The sequence below is a fragment of the Otolemur garnettii genome, unplaced genomic scaffold (genome assembly GCF_000181295.1).
Source record: "Otolemur garnettii isolate 467f Iridium unplaced genomic scaffold, OtoGar3 scaffold00158, whole genome shotgun sequence".
Classification (NCBI taxonomy): Eukaryota; Metazoa; Chordata; class Mammalia; order Primates; family Galagidae; genus Otolemur; species Otolemur garnettii.
In genome coordinates this window covers 2,460,718-2,487,974 of record NW_003852553.1, presented here as the reverse complement: position 1 = coordinate 2,487,974, position 27,257 = coordinate 2,460,718, and the positions used below count along the sequence as shown (strand labels likewise).

At 48.9% G+C, this 27,257-nt stretch overlaps 1 pseudogene; it reads right to left on the bottom strand.

Moving 5' to 3' along the window:
• Window positions 1–6,028: 6,028 nt before the first annotated feature.
• LOC111728455 lies at window positions 6,029–6,145 on the bottom strand (annotated as a pseudogene).
• Between the last annotated feature and the right edge of the window lie 21,112 nt (window positions 6,146–27,257).

The window sequence follows — 27,257 nt, the reverse complement described above, 5'->3', positions numbered from 1 at the left end:
TGGGCCATCTTTCCTCCATCTCTGCTCTCATTCTAGGTTTTAATCTGCCTTGGTTCCGTCCTCTGCCTCAGGTGTAGACATAAGAGGCCCTCGCACTGGAGCCTGTTGTCTTCCCTTCTCGTCCTCCAAAGTGGCTTGAATTCTCAGATAGCACTCCTGTTTGTTGGGCAAACAGGCAGTGAAAATAGTCCAGCACCAGGAGGCTTGGAGCCTGGCACCTGGCCAGGGACCCTGGCAGCCTCAACTCAGGGATGAGAGGAAGGAGTACCCAGTGGGAATTATTTAGGGCCCACCTGCCTCTCCCCTTATGTCAATGGAAGGTGGGCAGGGGCAAGGGCAAAGGCAAAGGAAGATGGGGGGCTGGGGATCGTTCTGTTCTGCAACTTGTCAGATCAGGCGTCCTGGCAAGAGGTTACTTGGGGAAGCTGGATGATGTTATCGACCAAATTGGGGTTTGGGGATTATCTGTGGATTTCATTTATCTGTGTTTTCCCTGGTCTCTCTTGTTGTAGGTAATTAAGAGCTGATTGCTAGTAATTAAGAGTTGTTGAGAGAGGCAGCAGGATCCAAAAAGGAGAGTCACACATTTTTGTCTTGCTTTGGACAGACTCCTGACCTCCTCCCCTCCTCCCATTGCCTGCCCCCTCCCATGTGTGTGCCTCCTGCAGGGACAGGGACCCTGGAAAGCCAGTGCAGCTTGTCAGCTGGATTATTTATGTGTATGCTCTGCTCTGGCTTAATTTCCTCCTGTTATTCCCAAGCCTTGAGTAAAGCCTTGTGTAGCAGGTTTAAATTCTACTCTCCTGACACTCAGGTGTGCTAATATGTAGCTTTTCTTTATTCCTCCCCAACTGCAGCCTTAACCAGGCCCTTGAGTCCCCATTTCTGCTGATGGTGGACAACTTAAACTTGCCAAGTCAAGGTAACAGTCAAGCCTGGTTTAAATCATGGTTACTTTTAGGCAAATGCTGTCTCTCCAGGATTCTTTCTTGCTTGTTCTCCTGGGCATGAGCTGCAGTGCTGGGAGTGGGGATGGGGGCCCCCACACTGTCCTGGAATTGATCAAGGGACATATGTCCACATGATGGCATCTGCTTCCTGGTCTATCCATTGGGCTCCTGGCCTTGGGCAGGTTATGCTTGTCTGTCCTGGACTTGAACATGGAACCTGATGTCCAGGCTGGCCATGCCCTCTAGTCCAGAGGCCCTGCATCTGGCTCCTCTTCATGTCCCTTTGGTCAGTCCTCTTGCTTGGTGCCATGGTGGGGGCTTTGGTGCTCTTGGCTGTGATCTGTCTCATGCTGGGGTGTGCAGAACCTGGGCCACCCTTACAATTGCTGCTGAGGCCCTGGATTTAGCTATAGGCACTTGACCTCCACAGTTTCAGTCTAAATGTGGACCTTGTCTGTACGGCATCCAGGCTTCCCCTGCTGTCTGCTATGGAGGGAGGTGACACCCCCCTCCTCTTTTTGCCCATAAACCTCTCTCGGGTTCCATCTCTCCCATCCCTGTGCCATAAGAGCCTCAGGTCTGATCCAGGGTTCCCACCAGCACGTAGACCCTTCTACCACCCAGCCAGTTTCTCAAACTGGGGGAACCTTGATTCCCTGCATCAGGGGCAGGAAAAGTGCTCTCATTCCCTCTTCCTCATTCTATATATTTTGGTATAAAATCAATGTTCTACGTTCAAGCCATCTAAAAAGTTAAGTTCAAAATTCCAAAACACCCTCTTTGTTTGCATCTGGCAATCATGACTCTCAAGAGCAGTCTGTCTGTGATAGAGAGGGAAGTCTTCCTGGGACCCTGAAGCCCTTTTTGTTTTCTAGTAGACTAACATTCATGGAGCGCTTCCAGAGTTTCTGGCGCTTTGTGGTTATCATGCTTCATCCTTAGAGGTACCTGTTAGGATTTCCATTTTGCATATGAGAAACCAGAGATGGAGACAGAGATTATGGAACTTGATGGGTCATTTGCCTGTGGTGCCTGGCTTACTTCCTCAAGGCCTCACCTCCACCACTTCCAGCCGTGGTCTTAGCGGACAGTTCCGTGAGGGCTTTGACGCAGCTGAGACTGACAGCCTCTCACCCAAGCGAGTTCTGTGCATCTGTGCCTTCTGTGTTCTGCCGCTGGGCTTCTCTGCTGCTGCAGACACTGGTGGGGGGGCTGATTGTGAAGAGAGCACTGTTCTCCTGGAAGGGAGGCTTGCTCATGAGCGTGTCTGGCTGTTGATGCTTAAAGCCCTGAGCTGGGGCTGTTGGCCAAACACCTCCTACACATGACCTCCCTGTGTGACCTAGGTTTCCCCCAAGCATGGTGGCTAGGTTCCAAAGGTGAGCGTCCCAAAAGAGAAGGAGAAAGCAGCAAGTGCAAGCTGCAGTTCATGATATAGCACCAAAACCACACGGCATCACTTCCATCACATTCTGTTAGTCAGAACCGCTGCCAACCCAAGGGGAGAGGAAAAAGATATTACCTCTCGATGAGAGTGGCAAGATTCTGGAAATATTACCATGGCCTATCACAACAGAGGTGTCCAGGGAAAGAGTGGGAAAGATATGGCTTAAGCGTGGTAAAAGTTCACATTCCAGGGAACCAGGCCAAGGAACAGCCAGTGCTACTTTGGGGCCCAGATACAATACAGGGATGCCCACTTGCCTTGATGTGAGAGATGCCAGGAGGGCACTGACTCCATGTCATGCAACCCAGGACATGCCCTCTTGTGGGTTAGTCTTTGCTGTTAGCCAGGGATGATTAAGCCAGTGGGGTCGCTACTGTAGGTGTTCTGGAAGGCATGCTTTTGGAGGTTCTGTAATGAGAACGCACCTTCCCTGGAGAGAACACACCTTTCCTGCAATTCCATGTTTCTTGTTGTAGACCAAGGCACACTGTTCCACCCCAGTGGCTCAGTGTTCTGACACAGGTGAGCATGGGCTTCTGGGAGTACCTGGGAGGGGCACTTATCCCAATGGGGCCTGCCTGCTGTGTTGGCTTGGGGTGACACCTTTTCGAGAGGAGGTGACATCTGAACAGAGTGGTGAAGGATGAGTAGGAGTTGACTAGAACATGCAGGGGAGATGGGCATCTCTGTGGAGGCAGGGAGGGACAGAGAATGTGATGAGGGGACTGCAGCATGTAGAAGTGGTGGGGAGAGGGGAGAGAAAGATGGATGGTGTGTTGAGGCCACTTTTACCAGGCCTGCCAAGGACCTGGGATAAATGCTGGATTGGTTTTCTCAAGGGCACCAGAAACTGCCTGGTTTCCTGGGGGCAGAGCACTAAGAATATGAAGCAGGTGGGTGTGAGAAGACAGAGACAGGTGGCTTGGGGGAGAAGAAGAAGGAGCAGAGAAGGAGGAGAGGAAAAGAGAAGGCTTCTAGGGCAAGAGACTTTTTCACAACGTGGCCTCCAGCCAGCCCGGGCACCTTGGTCACATCTGAGAACCTTTGGTTTGGGGACCTGCTCTGACCTGTTTATGCCCTTAGTCATTCATTCATTGATTCCACCCATGGGCACTTAGGGCCTGCCCTCCACTGCCTGCCATAGTAACATTTCCTTTGTGTGTTTTCTCACTTGAATAAATGGGCACTGGGATACAGTGTAACAAGTACAAGTACATCTAAGGGACAGTGTGACAGTGTATTTGCAATCCATCCTCCAGCGTGTCCACTGCCACATTTCCTGCCTCCTTCCACTCAGCAAGTCTTGGCTTCAAGGTTTGCTTTGTGCCCAGGATGGCAGGTCATGACTTCTGTATCAATTAGGGTTAGGTTTCACTGAGAGTATCCAAAAAACCCCAGAGATCGTGTCCAAGGTAGCATTTACTTTCTCTCTCAGATTTAGGAAGTTCAGATTTAGGTGGTGCCGGGTGGTTCTGCCATTGCCCAGAGGATCTGGGCTCCCTGTCGCTCTGCCGTGTATGCTTCTATGATGCTTTCAAACCATGTCTAGATTTTTTTTATAGTCCTTCCAACCAGGCAGAGTCTAATTCCTCAATCCTTGAACATTGGCCAGACACTTCCAATGAATTAAATGGGTGGAGGTGATAGCGATTTCTGTGGCCAGGTCATAAAAGGTGATATGTCTTCCACCTGGCACTTTCTCTCTTCTCCCCTCTTCCTCCTCCTTCCTCCACGTGGGTCTTTGGAGCATTGAACTACCATTTAAAAAGTCTGGCTACACTCAAGCCACCATGTTGGGGAGAGAGGTGCCTGAAGTCTCCCAGGTATTCTGCACACTCTTCCTGCTATCCCAAACCTAGCACAGGCACCAGGCATCTGAGTCTCCTGACATAATTCTGCTCCTTCTGGAGCCTGCCAAGCCCACCACTCCACCCGGGGACAGTCTTCCTGAAGGCAGAAGCCTGTCCGGAACGTACAGTGAGGCCCCTGAGGTCCTGGCATCACTGCCATGCCTGCTGTCTAGGTTGGCAGCTGCTGCTTACCATCCTTGCACTAGCTTCTTACTCACAGCCCCCAGGTGACTCAGAACATGTGGTTGACATGGAGCCACTCGATTTCCTGCCTCCCCTCTCTTCTGGCCTTCTGGTTTGTAACTGAGTCTTCTTCTCTGGGGGCTTGAGGGTGCTGTGGCTTCACACTGGCTTTCTCGGCCCCTCCTTCTTGCCCAAGGGACAAGGTTTGGGGTGAAAGGGAGGAGGAACAAGTGGCCTGTCATCCAGGTTCTGCCACGAACTGGCCAGGAAACTTGACAAATCCCTTTATCCCTGGCCATAGTTCCCTTACCTACAGAGCCTTCACGGCGCTGTAGTATAGTCATCCATCACTTAGTGATGGGGAGACATTCTGAGAAATTTGTTGGTGGGGGATTTTGTCACTGTGTGTACATCCTAGGGTGTACTCACACAAACCTAGATGGTACAGTCTCCGACACGCCTAGTGTTTCTAGGCTACAAACCTGTAGAGGGTGTTACGGTACTGAATGCCATAGGCAACTGCAACCCAAAGGTAAGTATTTGTGTATCTAAACATGTCTAAACATGGAAAAGGTACAGTACAAATACAGTATTATAATCTTATGAGACCACGGTCCTATGTGTGATCTGTCATTGACTGAAACAGTGTTATACAGTTCGTGACTACATTTATTGAGTGCCCATACTATCTGGGGGCCAGGATCTTTCAAGGATCTGAAAGAAATTTTAGCAGTTGGTGATTTTGCCATTGTGAACCTAAAGCAATGTTAATGAGTGAGGGAATTTAATGGTTGATATTACCGAGGTCCAGAGGTAACCTGCTTAGGTATGGCTTGATCTAGGACTTAAATGATGCCACCACGACCACCCCTTATCTGCTGTTCCCTCTGGATGGGCTTCCTGGTTGTACACAGTGCCTGTTACTACTCCCACCCCAAGCCCCATCCAAATCCCTGGAACTTCTAGACTCTGTTTGCCCCCCCCCCCACAGTTGTAGCTGTTCTACTGTAAGCCTTGCATTCTCTCACACCAAACCCAGCCCAAGAGAGAGACTCTGGGTCCCAGCATTCTTTTCAAGAGTGCTGATATTCACTCCGACTATACCGATTTGGTCATGTGTGTCCTCCCTTCTAACATGCACACAGCCAATTCGGTTGATCCCTGAAGCTGGGCCTGTAGCCAACCCTAACCCCCAAACTGCTTAGCTGGGAGACGGAAGGAATGAGTACTGGCAGTGGGGCTGGGGGTTGGGGTGGAGGTGGGGCTTGCCTATCCTTAAAGAGCTTAGAAAACACATTTATACTCAGGGTACACAGAGCACAACTGGGATGATCCTTTCCAGTGAACTTTAACAAAGGGAAAACCCCAAGTGAGCTCAGGGGCCCAGGAGGGCTTCTTGGAAGAGACAGGAAGGAGCCTGAGGGTAGGGCAGACAGGGACCCTTTTATGTGTGGTTTACATAGTTCACAACCCTGAGCATCTCCCAGCCCTGGAACAAGGTCAACTGCAGGTGGAATAGTTGTAATTAGGGAAGCAAAAGAGATTTCAACATTTGTACCGGTGTTATGGGTTGAATTGTGTCCCACCCCGCACAGTTCAAGTGTTGAAATCCTAACCCCCAGGTCTCAGAATATGACCGCCTTTGAAGACAAGAGTTTTTAAACTGATAAGAACAGATACTACACTTGATCTTAGCCAAAAGGCCGAGAAGCGATAGAAGACAAGAGTTTTTAAAAAGGTAACCAAGGTAAAATGAGGTTATATAGGTGGGCCCTAATCCAATTCCTCTGGTGACCTGATTAGAAGAGGCGATCAGGGCACCAATGCGCACGGAGGGGAGACCGTGTGAGGACGCGGAGAGAAGGCAACTGCCTGGAAGCCCAGAAGAGAGCGGCTTCAGGAGTCAACCCTGCCAACACCTTGATCTCAGACTTCAGGCCTCCAGAACTGTGAGAAAACAAAATTGTTGTTTAAACCCCCCACTGTGTGGAACTTTGTTATGCAGCCCCAGGAAACTGATATAACTGGTTTCAAAAGTGACCAGGAACTCCACCTTTCCCTGCCCTCTGCCTGGCAATGCTCTCAGCAGGTGCCATGTGTGTGGGAGTTCTCTCCTCTTTCCTGGCCCCCTTGTTCTGTAGCTGAGACCCTAACTGCAGGGGCTTCACCAGCAAAGCCCTCTTAGATGCTGCAAAGTCATCTTCAGCCTGAAGTTCCTATTGGTCGTGGGCTCCGAACTGTCTTTAAGAGTTAAACCCCTGCCCTCTCCTGCCAGTGTATACGCCTGCAGAAGACGAAGCCAGGTTCAGCTGTTTTTCTTGAAATAGGAGATGGAATTTTCCCCGATGTAAAAATAATGGTGCCCAATTCTTGTGGGAGGTGGACGGGGCTGGCGCTGGCACTGCAGGTCTTTCTTTCCCTCAGAAATAGCCCCACAATGGCCTCATTTTCTAAAACTTGCAACTCAGCGAGTACTTAGCCTTTAGCAAGAAGAGTCCACTCTGCTAAAGTTGAAAAGAGAGAGATCCATTTGTCACTGTAGCCAGGCACTCAAGTAGTGGGAATTGAAGAGTTCCTTCAATGCTCGTCCACCAGTGTTGAGTTTCCAACAGATTCATGGTCAAAGACAGAGAAGTACATGTAGGCTTTGGCATCCCCCACACCTGATGGGGATGTTGTAGAACAACCTAGGGTACAGAAGTGGGGAAGGTAGATGAGAAATAGCAGATCTGGAGCCTGGGTCTCCATGAGGGGGGCAGGGCGAGACCCCTGAGAAGCCAGGGACAGCTGGAGGCTACTGGGGACAGATAGGGAAAGGCATGGTGGGAAGGGAAGTACTTTTCTCACTGGCCACAGACAGGGTCATTTGAAGACATTGGTCGTGAGCAGGTCTTAATAGACTTGACCCTCACATGGGAGTGCTGACCCGCCTGCCCCCCTAAGACCTTAGATGGGGCTCCAAGCTGACATCTCTCCCATTAAAAATAACAGAGGAGGCTCAAGCTGCCTTTTGCCCCCACACTGGAAGAAGGATCTCTGAGCACTCATTTTTAATGGAGTGATAAAAGGTATACAAATCAGCCTGTGTAGGGTGGGGTATAGGGGGGGAAGGCAGTGAGGCCTTTTGCAGGGTTTGGGTAGATTGTTAGTTGCTCTCTTTGCAACTGGAGGAGGAGAAATAATCTTTCTGTAGCTGGAGCATTTAGGGCTCCAATTAGAATTCTTCTTTGACAAGGGTTTTCCTTCCATTGCTGTGTGGTCTTCCCACCCTGTCCTTAGCTCTGGGGGAGGCAGTATGTGTGGGGCATATGTTTAAGAGTCAGAGGGACCCATCTGGGGACTTGGGGGAGCATCCCTGGACTGTGCAGCCCTCATGAGGACAGAAGAGGCTGGAGGGCCTTTGAGAAGCATCCTTGAGATAGGAGGGCTCCTGCCCTTCCGTGACCCAGCCTGGGAACCAGGTGAGCCCCTGCCTACTCCTACTCCCCAGGGTCACTTGTACCTCCCCGGCTCCACACATTTCCCAAAAGCCCATTCAGACCTGCTGCTTCTCCCTGCCTTCTATCTCCTCTCCTATCCCCCCTTCCCTCTCCTCTCCTCCCTCTCCCCTCCTCCCTTCCCTCCCCTCCCCTCTCTTCTCCATCCTTTCCCCACCTCCAGAGCTGGCCCTGCCACTTCCTTGTTTGCCCCGCAGTCGATGAGGGGAGAGCACAGCCTGCCTCAGGAATAAGTCTCCTGGCAAATTAGCTGCAGGAATTGAAATCCATTTTTGTTCTGCCCATTATTAAGCACTGTTATTTGTGCTGTTCATTATCAGCTTGTTTCCTTGATCAACTCTTGAGAACAAAGGCTCTTCGAAACATTTCCCATAGAGGAGTCCCCATAGCCACCCGCTGGCCCTAGCCTGAAATCTTCCCCCCCAGGGCTAGAGCTGGAGAGTCTTCAGGGCCTGGGCAAGTCTTTCTCTGGCTGGCTTGGGAGTAGGCAAGGGGTAGGCTACAGAGGGCCAGGCTGAGGTATTCCCACCCGCCCCTCCTCAGGCCCCCTCCCAAGGTTGCTGCTACCCTGTCTGGAGCAGCAGCACTAGGAAACCGTTTCTTACTTTTAACAATGTACTTTAGAAAGCATCAAGATTTAACATGTGAACAGTAAAGTCCACCAATCCTAAGTGTGCGGCTCTACGATTTTGTACATGTGTACAGACTCATGGTTAGCCAGGTCAAGGTATAGGCCATTGCCAGCACTTGCCCAGAAGCTCCCTTGTGACCTTCTCACTTGCTGTCCCCGGAGAGGTAACCTTTATTCTGACTTTTTTTTTTCTTTTAAGAGATGTGGTTTTCCATTTGTCACTCAGACTGGAGTGCAGTGGTGTGATTATAGCTCACTACAGTCTTGAACTCCTGGGCTCAAGTGATCCTTCTGGCTCACCTGAGGACCTGGGGCTACAGTTGTGCATCTCTACATCTGGCTAATTTTTGAAAGTTTTTTTGCAGAGATAGGAGCGTCACTATGTTATTCAAGTTGATCTCCAATTCCTGACCTCAAGTGATTCTCCTGCCTCTGCCTCCTAAAGAGCTGGATTGCAGGCATGAGCCACAATGCCAGCCTATCTGACTTCTAATAACCTAGACTTGATTTGTCTGTTTTTGAACCTTGAATAAATAGAATCATAGGACATATGTTCTTGTGGGAGTGGCTTCCTTTGCTCAACATTGGGATGTTCACCCATGTTCTTATGCTAGCAGTACTTTGATCTTTTTCAAGTTTATATAGTATCCTATTGTATAAATATACCATGATTAGTTTATCATTTCTTTTGTTGATGGGCATTTAGATCATTTCCAGTTTTTGGCTGTTTTGTATAAAACTGCTCTGTGCATTTGTGTGCATGGCTTTTGCTGGACATCACACTCATTGCTCTCGGCTATATGCTTCACAATGAAATTGCTGAGTCATAGGATATGTAATAAAGCCATGCCCAATTTTTCAGCGAGCAAGATAACGAGGGCAATGCTTAGGTCAAAGGTCAGACAGATAAATGATGGTATTTCAGTCATGATGTAGGCGGGGAGATACTTTTGCTGGTGTGTGTAGTAGATTATTACAAACATGACCCTAATCAGTCACACCTCCCAATATCCACATCCAAGGGGAGTTGCTTCTCACTCTGAGTTTAGCCACTGGACTTGCTTTGGCCAATGGGACACCAGTGAGTGTGATGCAAGAAGGATTCTATAAGTACTTGAGTATCAAGGCTTGCCTGCTGGTGTGGTCTGAATGTTTGTATTTCTCGAAAATTCCTATGCTGGGGCCTAATACTCAGTGACAGTATTAAGAGGTAGGACCTTTAGGAGGTGCTTAGTTCATGAGAGCTTTGACTTCATAAATGAGACTTATCAAGGAGGCTTGAGGGGAGACTGCTTGCCCCTTCCTCCATGAGAGGGCTTAGCAACAAGGTACCATCTATGAAGCAGAGATCCCTCACAGGCGCCAAATCTGCTGTTGCCTTGATCTTGGACTTCCCACCATCATTTACTGTAAACAACAAATTCCTGTTGTTTGTAAATTACACAGACTAGGGTACTTTGTTATAGAATTCAGAACAGAATATGACAGCTACTTCATCTACTGGCCTCGCCATGTGATAAAGCCTGATCTAGCTGCCTTGAGCTGAAAAGACCACATAGACAGAAGGATCAAGATTCAGGGGATTGAGAGGTGAGATTTTGGGAAATGAGACCAGATACAGAGAACAATCTAGATTTGGGGGCCTGGGGAATGAGATGTTGGAGTTTGCTTGCTATCTCAGGATAACCTATGTGGACTTCTAGGTCTTTATGTACGGCCTTTTGACTGAATCCAAATTTTATAGAACAAATCCTTTTAAGCTCCTAGCCTATACAGAAATTAGTGCCAGAAATGAGGTTCAGCCATAACAACCCTAAAACGTATGGTACTGGCTTAGAGTTGGCTGCTAGGTGGCAAAAAGGCTGGCTGGAAGGATAGTGGCCTGTGTTAGGCAGGGGCTAAACATTTGATAAAATCAGGTGTGGGTCTTGCTGGTGTCTTTGCTTTCTGCCACACTGCCTTGTGCTCACAGGCTCCATTCTTTCCTACCTACATCAGTGTTGGGTTTCTCTTTTATATTATTTCCCTTTGTCTCTTCTTTCCTTCTCTCTCCCTTTCTTTGTGGCCCTTCCTTCGAGGAGAGAAGGGGAGCTACTTGGAGGTTGTGGCACACGTTTAAAGTCAGGCTCCCAAGCACCAAGTTCAGAAAGGATCTTTTAGGGCTATTCCTTCTCATGGTCCAACTAGGTTTCTGAAGCCCTGGGGGTAAGCCTTTAGAGATCTGGATTACTAGCGCAGAGGATGGCTTTTTTACATGAACTGTTAGTTGGTTGCCCCAGGGGAGTGTATTATCCCCTTGAGATTCCTGTGAACTGTGGACATCAGTTCAGCTGACACCCAAGTTCTCCTAGCCCTGCTGCCACCCACCAGCGTGTCCTTTCAGGCATCATTTCAACTCTTTGAGTGCTCCTTTTATGTTGCAACCTCTACATGGGGACAATTACATTGGTCCTGGCTTCACAGAGTGCTTGTGAGACTGATGAGTAATGCCGGTGACAGCCATTGGAGCCATGTAAAGCAACGTGCAAGTGTACGGCCACGCGGTGTTATTATCTGCAGGAACTGCCATCAGCACGAATTGTTTCACTTCAGGGCAATGGGTTTTGAGTCTTTCAAGGTCATTTTGCTTTATGGCCTCTCTCCTTTGCAGTTCACATAAATTTGGTGTGTTCAGGAGCCACAGTGGTCTTCGGAAGCTTTCTCTCATTATCTCTTGCTGTATTTTCAAACCAGCAGAGCTATCTCCAGGAGCCATCATCTTTATGAGGCTCTTAGCTTATTTCAGGAAGAACTATTTGAGAGTGGGTCTCCTTCCCCACCGGAACCGAATCATATCTGTAGGTACCACCAAAGCTACTTTGACATTAGATTTCCTCTTGGGTTGAACCAGGGGGAGTTCTGAGGCTTCATGAAGTTGTGTAAACTTCCCTGGGAGTGGGTGCCTGCATGTGGACAAACCCTGTGTGTGCACATGTGTGCCTTTTTTCTGGGAAGAAAGGCCACAGTGTTCATCAGCTCCACACAAACGGACACGAGAAGACTAAAATCCCCTAAAACTTCAGACTCAGGCTGTCACTGTGAGATTGGAATTCTATGACATCAGCAAAAAGCTACAGCATTGAGAACTATTGTTCCAAAAAGGAAACAGCCCAAGGTATCTGGATCTACTACAGCTGTACCCACAGACAGGCAGGGTTGTCAGCAGGTGTATACAAAGCTATGTCGCTGTCAGAACAGATGATCTCCCTCCTGGCAGATCCAGGTGGAAGGGCTCGCATTTCCATGTTATGTTGAAAAGCATAGATGCCATAGAGGGAGGATTATCTTATTTCCTTTTCTCTTTCTTTCAAACACTCTATTTCCCCTCTCTTTTGAAGGCACCAATACCAACCTCACATCAGAGGCAGGGGAGCCGAGCATTTGGGGTTAAACTGGAAATTTTGACTCAATAGACCTTGACGGACAAATAGCTCCAGCGGAATTCTTCCAACAACGGTCGCTCTTTTATATTTTTTATATTTTTCAAAGTGATGCCAGTGATGGAAGGGGGAGTGTGGAATTAAACGACTTCTCAGTAAATGCTTTGCTGAGAATTATCTATCAGGGGTCACCCACACCTAATCCTTAATAAGGAGGAATAGATTTAGGGACTGAGTTCCTTGTGGTGGTTTGGAGCCCCTGCTCACCATGCCAGCCTGTGAGTACAGGACCGGGAAGAGAGTCGCTGTGCCGCGTCGTTGGCTCCGGGTTTAATAACATGATGGAGATTGAGCCAATCAAGCGCGTACAACTGATCCTGCCGGGAGATGCTGCTTGGTGATTGTTGTGGAGGAGAAAGAATTTTATCCTGAGATGAATAGTGCTTCCCTATTCAGGACTGTTGCACCCCCCCCAGGGGGCATCTGGAAACGAGGGTGCATTTTTGATTGTCACAAAGACTAGGGGGTGCTACTGGCATTTCGTGGGCAGGGGGCCAAGGACACTTAATATCTTACAATGAGGGAGACTGTCCCATATAGTGAGGATTTGTCCAGGCCTGAATACCAAGAGTGCTCCCATGGACAAAAATGGCTTATAGCTGCAGAGAAAGTTCCAGGTGTCTTTTCTAAAGAACCAATTGTTTCGTTAGAGACTATGGACCATTTCTCAAGGTGACCCGCGGGGCTGGGGTGGGGATTATTTTGAGTAAGAGAGCTGGTGAACACATCAAAAACCGTCACACCTTGTAGCCCAAAGAAGCTGGGGAGGAGCTGCCAGAGGACCTGTCCTATGGTAAGTCTGAGGCCATCTGGAGGGAGGCGCAAGAGTTAGAAGAGAAGGGAGCGTTGTGTTGCTGGGTAGGGGAGCCAGTTAACCGCAAAAGGAGAGTAAGAAAAATGGCCCATGCGTGGAGATGGGCTGGTGGTTTACTGTGAGGTTGGGTCCCCCAGAGGGAGACTTTTGGAAAGTCAGAGAAGCATGGGTGCCCAAGACAGGGGATTTAGGATGGGCAGAGTCAAGGGGCTGACTAGAGGGACAGGCAGATTGACCCTTCTGGAGGCCACACAGGGCTTGGCTAGACAAAAAGCGTTCATGCTGCTGACTTTATGCTGTCCCCCGCCCCCCAGCCCTGCTTCTCCAATCCTTCAGCTGGGGAACTTGGACTCTGGATCTGCTGGTACCTCAATGGGCCCAGGGCAGTGCTAGGGGCTTCCAGAGCTACAACCACCCTGGTACGGCCTTGTCTGCTGCAGGCTGTGGGAGCTGCCTCTGGGAAATGGATCCTTGATGCCTTCTGTGTATGGGAGGGACTAGGGGTCCTGATGGTTGCGCTGTTCAGCCACCCCACAGAATAAGAGACCGGAGGGTGTGGCAAGCCCAGCCAAATGTTGCTGTCTGCTGCTTGCTCATCCTGTGTTCCACAGCTGTGTGGCTGGGCTAGGTCAAGAGACTTTCAAAACAGGTATTGAGGTCAGCCCTTAGCTTGTGTTTTGTCTTCTGCTAATCTGTGGTTTGCAAGGCAAAGGCTCGAGATGACAGGGGCAGGGACAGAAGTCAAGCATGGTGGGGGTAGGGGGAGCTGACTTCCCACAAGGGCTGAGGGAAGGGACTGGGGCTCAGCTGCTGACATTTTTACAAAACAAATAAGTGTAAGCCCTAGAGCTGGTGACCTCAGTGTGATGGAAAAAGGCGGTCAGCAGCATGTCTGCCAGAAATGGTTTGTTTCTCGGCCCACCTGTTAGGAAGCGGAAAGGGGGGATGTTGAGTCATATCATCCCAGCAGTTATCAAGCTTTTACTCGATGCATGCCCGTCATGGTTCCTCCCAGCCATCCCATGCGGAAGGCTCCAGTATGATTTCCAGTTCAGAGATGAGGAAACTAAGGCAGAGGTGTTCATTTACTCATCCAATGTTGGATAGCTAAGAAGTGATGGAAAGGGGATGTGAATCCTGGGCAGACTGCCCCCAGAATCTGTGGAGCGAGTACCCAGCACCCAGCCCTGCTGCCGGGAACCTTGAAACAGGTCCTGCAAAGGGGGATTTTTGTGCACTTGTGTGTGTGCATGAACCCATGCAATTGTGTTTTGGCCTATGTTCCAGTTATCCATTGCTGCATTATAAGTCACTCTAAAATCTTGTGACAAAGGCAAAACGACTACCATGTTATTGTTCTCACTCACCATTCTGGGGGCTGACTGCCAGGATTCTCTAGATAGTGTTTTTCTCTCTCTGTCTCTGCCTTGGCCTCTGCCTTTCTCTCCCATTGTCTTTCTCTTTCTGTTTGTCTCATGTAGTTGCCATCACACGATGGCTGGGGCTAAAGTCATATTTAAGGCCTCCTTCCTCATTCACACATCTGGCCATTGATGCAACAGTTCTTCAGGACCTGGGGTTTGGGGGAATCAACTTCTCATGGCTGGTAGTTGCTGTGTTCCTGGGAGCAGGGGGTTTTGTATTCTCAACTCCCAGTTCAGTTGCTATCAGGTTTGGTTTTTTTTTTTTTTGTGACAGTCTGTCACCCTGGGTAGAGTGCCATGGCATCATAGCTCACAGTAACCTCAGACTCCTGGGTTCCAGCAATCCTCTTGCCTCAGCCTCCCAAGTAGCTGGGACTATAGGCCCCTGCCACAATGCCTGGCTAGTTTTTCTATTTTTTTTTTGTAGATATGAGGTCTTGCTCTTGCTCAGGCTGCTCTGGAACTCCTGAGCTCAGGCAATCCACCTGCCTCGGCCTCTCAGAGTGTTAGGATTACAGATGTGTTGCTGGCCTGTTGCTGTTTTTATAAATGTATGTGGAGGAGGCCCTCAGCATAGGCAGGGAGATGAGGTTTACCAGGCACTGAGAGCCCCACCCCCAAACTCTTCCCCCAACCTCATGTGGGCCTGGCCTTGTCTTTCTCTGTTTTTCATTATTATGGACTGAAGAGTGTCCCCACCAAATTCACATGTAGAAACCCTAATCCCTTGTATCTCAGAATGTGACTATGACTATATCTGGAGATGGGGCTTTTAAAGGGATAGTTAAGGCACAATGACACTATTAGGGTGACTTAATCCAACATGACTGGTGACCTTAGAAGAGGAGGAGATTTGAGGTCAGGTGAGATGGCTCACACCTGTAATCCTAGCATTCTGGGAGGCAGAGGCAGGTGGATTGCACGAGCTTAGGAGGTCAAGACCAGCCTGAGCAAGAGGGAGACCTCGTTTCTACTAAAAATAAAAAACGGAGGCAAGAGGATCATCTGAGCCTAAGAGTTTGAGGTTGCTGTGAGCTATGGTGTCATAGCACTCTACCAAAAGGGACAAAGTGAGACTCTATCTCAAAAAAAAAAAAGGCGGAGATTTAGACACATAGACACACACTACAGATGCGCACACAGAGAAAAGACAGCAAGAAGGTGGCTGGCTGGCTTTCTGCAAGCCAAGGAGTGACGCCGCAAAAGAAACCAGACCTTGCTCTTGGACTTGCAGCTTTCAAAACTGAAAAAATAAATGTTGTTGAAGTCCCCAGCCTGTGGGATTTTGCTGTGGTGGCCCAAAAAAGACTGATATATTCGTCCTGCATCCCCTAGAGAGCAGATCCTTTTAGGTGAGGTGACCAGGGTGGGCACAGGCTCCCAGAAGGCCTCTTCCTAGATGTAATTACCTAGAAGGGTGGGGAAGCCCCTTTCCTCCCATCCTGTCCTGGCAGCACTTAAGGCTGCTTTGGTTGGAATAACCCATAGTTTCAGGGGACCCTGGATGTGCCAGTGAGGGATCAGCTCATGATAGGCAGGAGGCTGGCACAGCGTGTCAGCCAATCGGGGAACAGGCAGAGGCCATAGGCAGCAAGGCAGCCCCTAGCCTAGCCCCAGAGAGGCTGTGGTCTGCAGGGCCCTCCAGGCCTTATCTGACTCGGACAGCTCCCCAAGTCTGGCCTCTCCCAACACTCCACACTCCAAATTGATGTGGGTACTGAGCAAGTGGAAAAGCACCCCTCACTGCAGCCCACCCCTCCCTCAGCCCATCCTCCTCCCTCAGCTCCATTTTCAACTCACATGAATCCAGGACCTGCCCAGCGCCAATGCATTTTTTATTTTGCTATATTCTTTCCATTGTCCTGATGTGAATAATTTAAACTGACACAGAAAGAAAGGGCAGCCTTTGCCACAAAAGGGAGGCTGTCAACTCCCTGAAACTCTGTTTGTTTTTGCCTCCTGAGGCCATCGCTTCCCTGTTCTGTCTGCCTCATTCTAGAAGCTTTCTCTAGTGCTCTCTTGCTTACCATGCATGCACACGTGCACACACACATGCACGCATGCACACGTGCACACACACACACACACAGACGCGTGCATGCACACACTTCCTCCCCGAGCCCCAGGTGTTAGTGGGCAGAGTGTGTAACATTTGTATGTCTATCTCTGGGGTACAGTTTCTCCCTCTTAGCTTGAGTCGTCTGTTTCACCTGCATTTCTTTTCACTTTGTTTCTCATTTTCCTTCTTTACTTGGACTGTCTCTGCTGTTTGCATATGTGAGGGAAAGGGTCGACTTAATCTGTGAAGTGCCTTTATTTTCAGTCTCTTTTTGCAATCACACAGCATTTAATTCTCTTGGAGGTTAAGTAGAGAAGCAAACTTAATCGTCATCCTTCCCTGAGAAGGCTATACATTTCTAGCAGATATAAGGGGCTTTTGTGTGTCACCTGGACCTTCTGTGACTGGTACATGAAACTGCAGCTGGCCACTGGCATTAGGTGGCGAGCAGAGTTGGCCTCTTTCAGCCTAGAACCAGGAAGCAGGCTTTATTTGTCCAGAGAGGGCATAGCCAGGATTTCCTGAGGGTTCTGGCCTCCAGCCTGTAACCTGGCACTGTCCAACAGAAATATAATGCAAGCCACAAATGTGAGCCACATATGCACTTTTAAGTGTCCAAGTAGCCACATCAGAGGTAAAAAGAAACAGGTGAAATTAATTTTAATAATATATCTTATTGAACCCAGTTTGTCTAAAACATTATCAGTTCAACAGGAAATCTGGGAAAAAATTATTAATGAACTATTCGACATTCTTTTCTTGGAAGTAATCTTTAAAATCTGGTGTATATTTCAGGTACACAGCAGATCTCAGTGTGGACTGGCCATGTTTCAACTGCTCAATAGACACATGTGCCTTGTGGCTGCTATACTGGACAGCACAGGCTTCTCCTAAGTGAGCCTGGGGTCTGGAACCTCAGTTTCGGTGAGGACGTCATCTGGATGTCCGCTGAGAAGTCAGTGAGGTGATGTGTGGAAAGTTTGCTGAGCTGTTCATTCTTCTCCCATTACCACCTTCAGCAGTAACCATCATTAACGTGCTAGCGTAGCCGACATCGGGCCCTGTTGCTGCCTGCTTCCAGCTCACAGTGCGTTCTGTGCTGGAGAGCTGCTCACCCGAGTTCCATTTTGGCGGCGAGCTGAGGGTGCAGTTTCCAGTGCACCAGGCATGTCCCCAGCAGGGACCTCACCTACTAGGTGCATGCCACTCCAGCCTGCCCCTTCTATATATAGCACTCTGTGGTGACAGCTGGCCAGCTGATGACTCATCAGTCACTGTGGGTGTCTCTGGATGGAACCCTGAACATTTATTCATAGGGTGTTTTTGGCAGTCCTGCCTGTTGAGGGGTTGTCTTAAAAATCCTCATGGAGATTGGGGGGTTGATTAATTAGTGGGCCCCTAGCTGACAGGCTGTGAGAGCATGACAAAGCCAGCAGGGCTTTGGAACACTGGCTCCAGGTAAGGCCCTGAACGGCGAACGCAGAAGAATCAATTCCCAAACTGAGGGCCTGAGTGCAGCTTTTTCTCTCTTCTTATTCATCGGTCCTAAGTGCCCACCTGGCCCCACATCGACCCTGGGAGTGGGCCCAGAAGATGTTAGCTCCATTCAGAAGCTCCAGAGCTCCTCCCCACCGTGGGAGAGCCTGGAAACCCCATTTCTTTTCAGTGGGGTATCAAGGACTAAACACTTGCTTTGGAGCTGGCCACACCTGGGTTTAATCTAAGCTGTTCCGCTCACCAGCCATGCTATCCTGGGCAAGTCCCTTCTGGTCTCTGAGCTTCCGTTTCTTCCTCTGTGTACTTAGTACCAGCGTGGCTGTCTAGTTCTGAGGGTTAGATGAGGTGCCATCTGCAACGACTGTTATTATTGCCCACGGGCCCTATCACTTCGGTTTTCCCAGAAGCAGACCCTGAGATGAGGATTCATATGGAAGTGATTTATTATGGAAGTGCTCCCAAGAGACTCGTAAGGGTATGGGGGAAGCAAGACAGGGAAGGGGAGGAAAACAATTTCACACCAAATCCCTCTGCAGAAGTGTCATCTGCCCAGGCTGCTGTAACAAAGCCTGTAGACTGATTGGCTTATAGAGCACAGAAATGTATTCTTACAGTTCTGGAGGGTTTGGGGGAAGACCCTTTTTTGGGTTGCAGACAGCTGCCTTCTCCTTGGGCCCTCACATGGTGGACAGATAGAGCTCCCTGGGATCCCCCCGATCTTTCTTTTTTTCTTTTCTTTTTTTTTTTGAGACAGGGTCTTATTTTGTTGCCCAGGCTAGAGTGCAGACGTGTTATCATAGCTCACTGCAACATCAAATTCCTGGGTTCAAGTGATCCTCAGGCTCCTGCATAGCTAAGACCATAGGCATGCAATACCATGCCCAGCTAATTTTTCTGTTTTTTGAAGAGACAGGGGTCTTACTATGTTGCTCAGGCTGGTCTCAAAGTCCTGGTCGCCAGCAATCCTCACACCTTGGCTTCCCAAAATGCCAGGATTATAGGTATGAGCCACCACACCAGGCCCTCTGGGATCTGTTTATAAGGACACTGATCCCCTGAATGAGAGCTCCACTCTCGTGGCCTGATCACTTCCCAAAGGCTGCCTCCTAATATCATCATTTGAGGGGTTAGGGGGTTCAACATTTTGAGGGGAAATTCCCTCCTTAATAAAAGGGTAGCTTCTGCCTGACCCAATGGGGAAGTTTGGTGGGTAAGTTCTACCTCTGGGTCTGTCTTGACTTTAGGTAAGAGAGGTGAGTCTTCATTCACTCTCCCTCATGGGTCTGTCATTGACTAAGATCTACTCTGGGTGTGGAGATTGAAACTGCCACCTGAGAGTGAGAGGAAAGTGGCTCCAGCCCTCAGAACAGACACCCCCCTACCCCCTGAAGAGTCACAGGCATAGCCTGTTAGAAACTGGGGGGGTGCTTATAGCTGAGAAAAATGCGCCTGAAAGGATGTGGGTGGAGTGTCAGCAGTGTCCCCCACAGCCTCCCTGCTCATCTGTCCTGCTCATCAGTGGTGGCCAGTACCTCCTGTGTGGATGGGACTAGGTCTGGAAAGGAGGCTGCAGTTGGGAGGAGAGGTGCTGCCCAGGTCTTTCCCTTTGTAGCAGGTGCAACGATCTGATGCGTGAGGAAGACGAAGAAGCCCGAGGAGCTTCTGGCCAAGCCCAGCCTCTGGGGGTGCCCAACACGGGGCATGAGTGGGGCCGGGACAAGGCTTGCCAATGCCCTGCCATCCATATGGGGGCAGGCGGGATATTTCTATTCCCTTCAACTCTGAAACCTCCTGTCTTCCTTTCCCCTCCTTGGTGGATACTTTCTGTCTCTACTCAAGGTCACCCCATCCTTCTGGGCTCCTTGGTTCTGTCTGGGCCCCTCCCTGTCCCAAGCTGCCTGGCTCCTTTATCGTCTAACCTCCAACTGCCACCTTCTTTCCTGTGACACTCAGCTGCCTTTTCTGCCTCTCTGGCCTTGAAGCGACTTGGCCCAAAGGCTGCCAAGACTTGTGTAGCAGTCCCCTAGCCTCCTTTCTCAACTCACCAGCACTTCTGTGCCCTCTACCAGGGACAGGGGATGTGGGATCCCGAGTCCACAGGGTCATCTTCCCTAAATTTCCATTCACTAGCAAAGATGAATTTATTTTCCACCATCAGGAATTCAGAGTTTGAATGATTTTACCACTGCTCTGTTCTCAGTGCAGCTGGGATTCTATTTATCACGGGGTTAGGAATTTGACTTCCTGGCTTTTCCATCCCAGTAGAATTCTCTCCCCTCTCCTCTCCTTCTCCCTTCCCCCTTTGCCCTCTCTCCCCTTTTCCATCCCTCTTCCCTTCTCCTTTCCCCTTCCCTCTCCCCTCTTTTTCCTTTCCCCTCCTCCCCCCTCCCCCCACTGTATGTACATTTTTGCTGTCCTCAGGGTGACAGTGACACAGGCCAGACCTGGGGATGGGTGGGAGAACACCCCAGAGCACATAGCAGGAAGATGTGTTGACAAGCAGCCAGGGGCTGCGTTCCTGGTTCAGCTGAGCTACCCTGCCAAGTGCTACAAGTCACTACAGCAGCAGTCATTATTATTATTTTTAACTTAAAAAATTGCTTCGTGCAAGGAATGGCATATACTTGATATATAGTAACAATCGAGTTGGAAAAGGAGGCTTTAAAAGGGTCATTAAAGATAGGCTGGTGGCTCATGCCTCTAATCCCGGCACTTTGAGAGGCTGAGGAATACTTGAGTCCAGGAGTTTGAGACCAGCCTGCCTCTGGCCATATAGCAAGACCTCCGGCCAACATAGCAAGACCTCTATCTCTACAAAAATTAGCTAAGCGTGGTGAGGCACACCTGCAGCCCTAGCTTCCCATGAGGCTGAGGTGGGAGAATCCCTGGAGCCCAAGATTTTGAGGCTGCAGTGAGCTGGGATAGTGCCATTGCACTCTAGCCTGAGCAACAGAGTGACACTGTGTCACTAAAAATAAAAGAGAGAGAAAAGGGTGTGAGACAAACACTGTTTTTGAAAATTTACAGAAATTCTATTCAGCTATTTGAAAATATGAGTAATATTTTATCTTGTAAAAATACTTCTTCCAGTTGCTCACTGAATTTTCCTCTAAGTGCTCTAGCTTCTTAGTATTTTCGTAGTTGGCCACAGACCTGCAGTCCATGAAGTCCAGTGTTGTAAAGGTTTTGGTGAGGAACTGTGAGTGGTCTCCTGGAATCTCATTCAGGTTGCCATGACAGCTGGTCTTGACAATGAACTCTGCCCACGTCAAGAGCACGATCTCTGGCTAATGGGACCCCCCACCCCTTGACAAGGGTGTTGCTTCTCTGTCTCCTCAGGCTCTCCTCCTGAGGAACTGACTAGGCATGAAAGGTCACCCCAGGAATTGTGTAGTGACAACTTAGGTTAGCCTCTCTGCCTCACTAAGCTCAGCTGACGTCAGAGTTATGGGGTGTGGTATCTACAACTCCGTCAGTTAACCTCATACAAAGGGAAAACTCCCTCCCTGCACAAACAACCTCAGCTTGCCGGCCTGCCTGTGGGTAATTTTGTCAATCTTTTCCATTAGTCACAAGAAGGGAGGGCAGGTGGGGCAGGGTGGTCAGTGGGGACAGTCATTACAAAGAAAACCCAAAGTGTGTTATTGCCTAAGGCACTCTGCTAAGTGCTGCCATTGGGGTGGTGTTTGGTGAAAATCCACATATAACACTGAAAAATATATGGACCATCTACAAATCCTATGTTCTTGACCCTTGAACTCCTTTAAGAAGAACACTTGTTCTTGGAGGGCTTCCCTGACCCATAGGGCAGGCCTTTTGCCCCTCCACATTCCTTTGGCTCCTGCCAGCACTTAGGACCCTATGCCTGCAGCTCTCTCTGGCTGCTGAGTGGGCAGCCCACGCTAACGTCCCCACTATGGCTGTAGGATTCAGTGGGTGAAAGCCTCAGGCTCTTCATCCTTCAGATGGGGCAATCTGAGGTGTGTTCCACATGGTCAACCGGGAGTCCTGGAGGACTGAGCCTCATTCACCCATAGTGGTGGCCTGCTTTATAAATGCACCATCTGGCTTCCTTCCCGGCTCTCCTTTGTGTCCTTGTTTTCCTACTGATGCTTCCTGGAATCACCTCCCCCCAAAACTGCTTGCATACAAAACTTGCACTTTTGCTTCTAGGGGAGCAAGATACTTCTAATCTAAATTAAGTCTACTGCTTTTTCTCAGGGACCCCCCTCCTTCCCCTAAGAGTGTTCATCATGATCTATAATTGTGCATTTGTTTGTGTGTCTATTTGTTTAATGATGGCAGAGACAAAGTCTATTTTGTTTAACGCCAAATCCCTACACATTACCCAACCCAGAGCTTAACATGAGGAGATGTACAATATAAATTCTATTGAAGTAATGAGTGCAGAATCCTCAGGGCTTTCTTATCTTTGACCCACTGGGGTGGTTTTAATATATGATCCCAGCGTTTTCCAACAGTCCTTCCAATGAGAAGTAGAGTCTTTCTCCTCTCCTGAATCTGGATGTGTTGGTGACTGCATCAACCAAGAGTACATCAGGGTTGGGTCATAAAAGGCCACATGACTTCTGCCTTGGAGCCCTGGGTGACTGTCACTTAAGAACTCTGACTATCCTGAATCAGCCATGATATGAGGAAGCCCAATCCACAGGAAAGGCCACATGTAGGTGCTCAGATCAACAGTCCCAGCTCACCCTAATCTCTGAGTCATAAAAGCTCAAGTGCCAGACATGTGAATAAAAGAGCTTCTGGATCATTCCAGCCCCTGGAGTCTAGGGCCTAGACCTTTCAAGTCTTCTCAATGGAGACTCTGGACATTGTGGAACAGAGAGATCACTGCTTTGTCCTATCCAAATTCCCGATCCATGGAAACTTAGGGCAAAAGAGCCTGGCTGTTAAATCACTAAATTTTGGAGTCATTTGTTATGCAGAAATAATCGAAACACTCTTATTGTGAATTTATTCATTTTATGTGTCAAGTGATGGTTATACAATAGCAAATAAATATTCCCTACCTTCCGGGAACTTACGATTTAAGGGCTGCTGTTGTAATTGGATCTTGCAAAAGCCTACGTGTTGCTTTTTAACAATAATGAGTAGGTTTTTCTAAAACCACTTCCAGATGGTGTGGGGGGAGGGGCGCTTCTGGAATGAGTTGCCAAGGGAAGCTCCAGAGGTAGGTGGATTAGATAGCATGGACCTGAGAGCTCTATTATGTGCTGGCTGTCAAGCACTGCTGTCCTGCAATTCATCCACAGACTGGCTGCACCCTCACACTATGGGGGCGAGACCAGGGGAGCTAGGAAGTGCCGTCCCCGAGGCAGTGCACAGGGAAATGGCTCCCTACAGCCCCGGAAGAGAGATGGTACCTGCCTCTTGAAGGAAGATGGCATTGGCTTATTGAAAGCTGGAGTAGGGGGACTTAGGCCACGCTGAGGCCACTGGCTGCCACTTCCGTCCCCTTAGCTGACTCTGGAAGGCAGTTTGGAGTTAGGGGTACCCCTATGTGTCTAGGCATCCTCACTCTGGAAGTCAGAACTTGGGAAACAAAGTGATTTTATGCCCCTTTCTGTTTCTGCTCATTCTTCGTTCTTTAGCAAAACTAATTTTTAAAAATGTCTTTCTGTCTCAACTCTGCTAAGGTGAAATGAAGGAAAGGACTCTGTCCTTTGAAGGTCCAATCAGAAAGGCTGTTTGCAATGGGAGGGAGTTGGCCTGTAGTATCCTGGTTGCACACCCCATGAGGAAAGGACATTTCAGAAGGGAAGTTCAGGGGTTCAGCTTCCCACATCTGCCTAGAGATTTTCCAACCTGAAAACCTGCTTCTGTTTACTCCTGGAAGGTTCTGCAGGCTGTATAAGAAAGGAAGCCATGTCAGGACTGGCTGGTAAAACATTGCCCTAGAGACTGGCAATGGAAATAGAGTTAGCACAGAGGGGCTGAGACCCTAGGTGCCACTTGAAACTTCAGAGAAATCGCCTCCCTGGGCTCCTTGCTCTGTTCCCCCTGAGACTGTCACACTGCGCTCACAGGTGCTTTGAGTTCCCACACCACACCCTGGTTGGGCCGTTTATATTCTGTAATACTCTGCCTTTCCAGATTGAGTAGCTCAGCTAAATCAAGGCCTGAAAATTCAATTAGGTCTTTGCTATTCATCTGTTTCACGAATATTTAGTGAGCCATGTGCCAGGCACATTTCTAGCTGGTGATACAGCTGTGAACAAGACAGATGAAGCCCTTGCCCTTCATGGAGCTCACATTTTAATAAATAATTTGGAGGCAGAAAAAGAGAAACACAGAAATACAAACCTGGAGCATTTGGCTTACAATTTTGAGTTGAGTAATCTTCAGCTTGATGTCCCTCTCACTATGGTTTCCTGGCTGGCTGACATCTCTTCTCAAGCAGATGCCAACTTTGATCCCTATCACTGGTGAGTGCCCTTGAGAATATTCCAGCCCCAACACATCTAGACCCCCCAAAACTAGATCCATGTTCTCTCTTTTGGTTGACTAAGGTCTATCTTCTAAGTACCAGAAGGGCTACCTCCCAGTTTCAGCCATTTCTTTCCCAAATGACAGACAGAACAGGTAATATCCTCAGGAGACACCCTTGACCCTGACTTCTATGAGATAATGTTGCAAGACACTTTCCCAGGTGATCTGCCAGAGACTCACACTCACTATAGTAGCAGGGGTAGGTAGATTGCCTTATCACCAGGAGTTTCCTTATGATTCTAAAAATAGCTTTTTTGGGGGAGGGGGAGAATCACATTTCCCCAGGATAAAGATTTAGGGGAACATTGCAGTTAACAAGGCCCTCTGAAACAGCACCAAACGGAAGACGTTATTCTTATTAGGACGGTGTCTTGCTTCCTCTGTCTTGTGGTTAATTCCAGGCGCTTCTCTCCTTCAGATTCCTGACTTCCTCTGGTAAGCCCCTCTGGATTAACCTGTCACACTCTGTCAGTCCTGATGCAGGCAGCTCTCTGTGTCCAGGTCCTGGTGGCATTATATTATCTCCAACTTCGGAGTTGTGCTATTTATTTTTCATCGAAAATTAGACCAGAAGCTCCACCAAGGTGGGGGTCGGGATTTATTTCTTTGACGTATTTCCCATCTTCTAGCGGCTAATTTACAACATGTGCAGAGCATGCCCTCAAAAAGTTGGCGAGTCCTTAGCCAAACCATTTTGAACTCCCCGAGTGGCAGCTGACTAGCCCTTCTTCATCATTACCCCACCTCTGGCAAAGAAATTCTGTCCTGTATCTCATGGAGGGATGTGTGTGTGTGTGTGTGTTGGAAGTGGGGTGGGATCGAGGGTCTCCTATAGAATACATTTTTCCTGCTCTTCTCATTTGTGATGCAAACTCTGTCTCCCCTTTTCTGTGGCACATCTGTCCCATGGCCTCTCCTCCACCTACAAGCCATGGAAGAGAAAGGGGATTGCTTGGAATCAATGGACACTCCCTTCTGTCTCTGTGACGGGCTCTAACGCACGCTCAGCTCCCTGGAGTCAGAGCTCATGAAGGCCATGGGCCTCTAAGGCCTCTTCTGCTCATTACGCTTTTGTTACTATAGCTTCACTTTCTGTCTGGCTCCTGTGGATGGCTTCAGTTGCCTTTGTTAGGCTGCCCTCCCACCTACTAGAAAGGCTACAATTGAAAACACAAGAGTGTGCGGGAACTAGAGCTCTCATATGTTACCAGTGGGAGTGGACAATGGTGTGGCCACTCCGGAGAAGAGTTCCTGATAAACACCTGCCCACCTGTGCTCCAGCAATCCCACTCTTGGGCATTTACCCATGAGAAAGGAAAGCCAAATCCACACGAAGATCTCTGCACGTGAACATTCATAGCCGCTTTGCGCATGACAGCCCCAAACCAGAAACAACCCAAAAGTTTATCAACAGATAAACAAACTGGAGTACATCCGTGCAGTGGAACAGCATTCGGCAACAAAGATGAATCAGCTCCAGATCCTTGCAACCACACGGATGAATCTCAGACATTATGTTGGGCGAAAGAAACTGGCCACAGAGTACATAGTATATGATTCCATTAATAGGAAATTTAAGAACAGGCCAAATTAATTTAGGGCAGAAGTTCTTAATCTAGGGCAGCGGTTCTCAACCTGTGGGTCGTGACCCACGGGAACTATATTAAAGGGTTGCAGCATTAGGAAAGTTGAGAACCACTGATCTAGGATGAATCCCCACCCTCTATCTCCCATCAGGGGACATTTGGCAATGTCTGGAGACATTTTTGGTTATGGGGTGGGTGGGTGATACTAGCATCAAGTCGGCAGAGGCCAAGGGATGTTGCTTAACATTCTGCAATGCAGGGATAGTCCCTGCAACAAAGAATTATTGCACCCTAAATGCCAATAGTGCTGATGTGGAGAGCCCCTGGTGTATGGTGATAGATGTCATGGTTATCTCTGGGGAGTGCTGACTGGGAGAGTCACAGGGGAACTTTCTGGGATGATGAAATATTCTATATTTGTGCCATCGAATACAGTAGCCACTAGCCACATATAGCCATTTAAGTGAAAACAAAACACAATTAAAAATTCGGTTCCTTGGTTGCACTAGCCACATTTCAAGTGCTCAGTAGCCACACATGACAGATATAGAACATTTCCAACTATTTGCTTGAGCTGGGCCATGTAAAAAGTCATGAGGATGTATGCTCGAAATGTGTGCACTTTATGGCTTGTATATTATATACCTTGATATGTATAATCCATTGGGATGAGCAAAAGAGTCATTTTTGCCTGTGAGGAATGGGGATTATGGCACAGTCACAGCCCCCAAGAGCATGGCCTCTGTCTCCAGCACTACCCACCTCCTACCCACCCCACCCCCCTGCCATGGGGAGCAGGACCTGGACTATGTACCCAGAAGTTGGGACTGACTGAGAAGGGGAGGGGCTGCTGAGATTCTTTAGAGGGGCCTACCCCAGGGCAGAAGACGCCAAGGCCATTTACCCTTCAGGGAATTCAAGGGCTGCCCTGGCTCCCAGTGGATTTACTAGCTGGTCAAGTGGACCTGAGCCAAGAAAAGGCTCTGTTCCCCTGCTTCCCTGCTTTTGCCAGGTAGCCTCCCCCACCCAGGTCTGCAGGCTCTCTTGGCACAAATTGCTCCATTCCCTGTCACTGCCGTCTCTCGCTCTTCTGGTGTGAGGGTTTTACAATAACAGCATTGTAACCACTTTGAGAAAACCAATAAAAAGGTGGTGACAAAAGAATAGCGAGCCGGCTGGAAATTGCACGCAGCAGCGCGGGCCTGAGCCTTTTGCCGCTGCATGTTTAATAGAGCTCCTGGGCTGCAAGCTGCAAAGACGCACGTGTTTATTTGGGGGATGCGCTGTTGCCTAAATAATGAATCTCGCATAAGCATTCAGATGA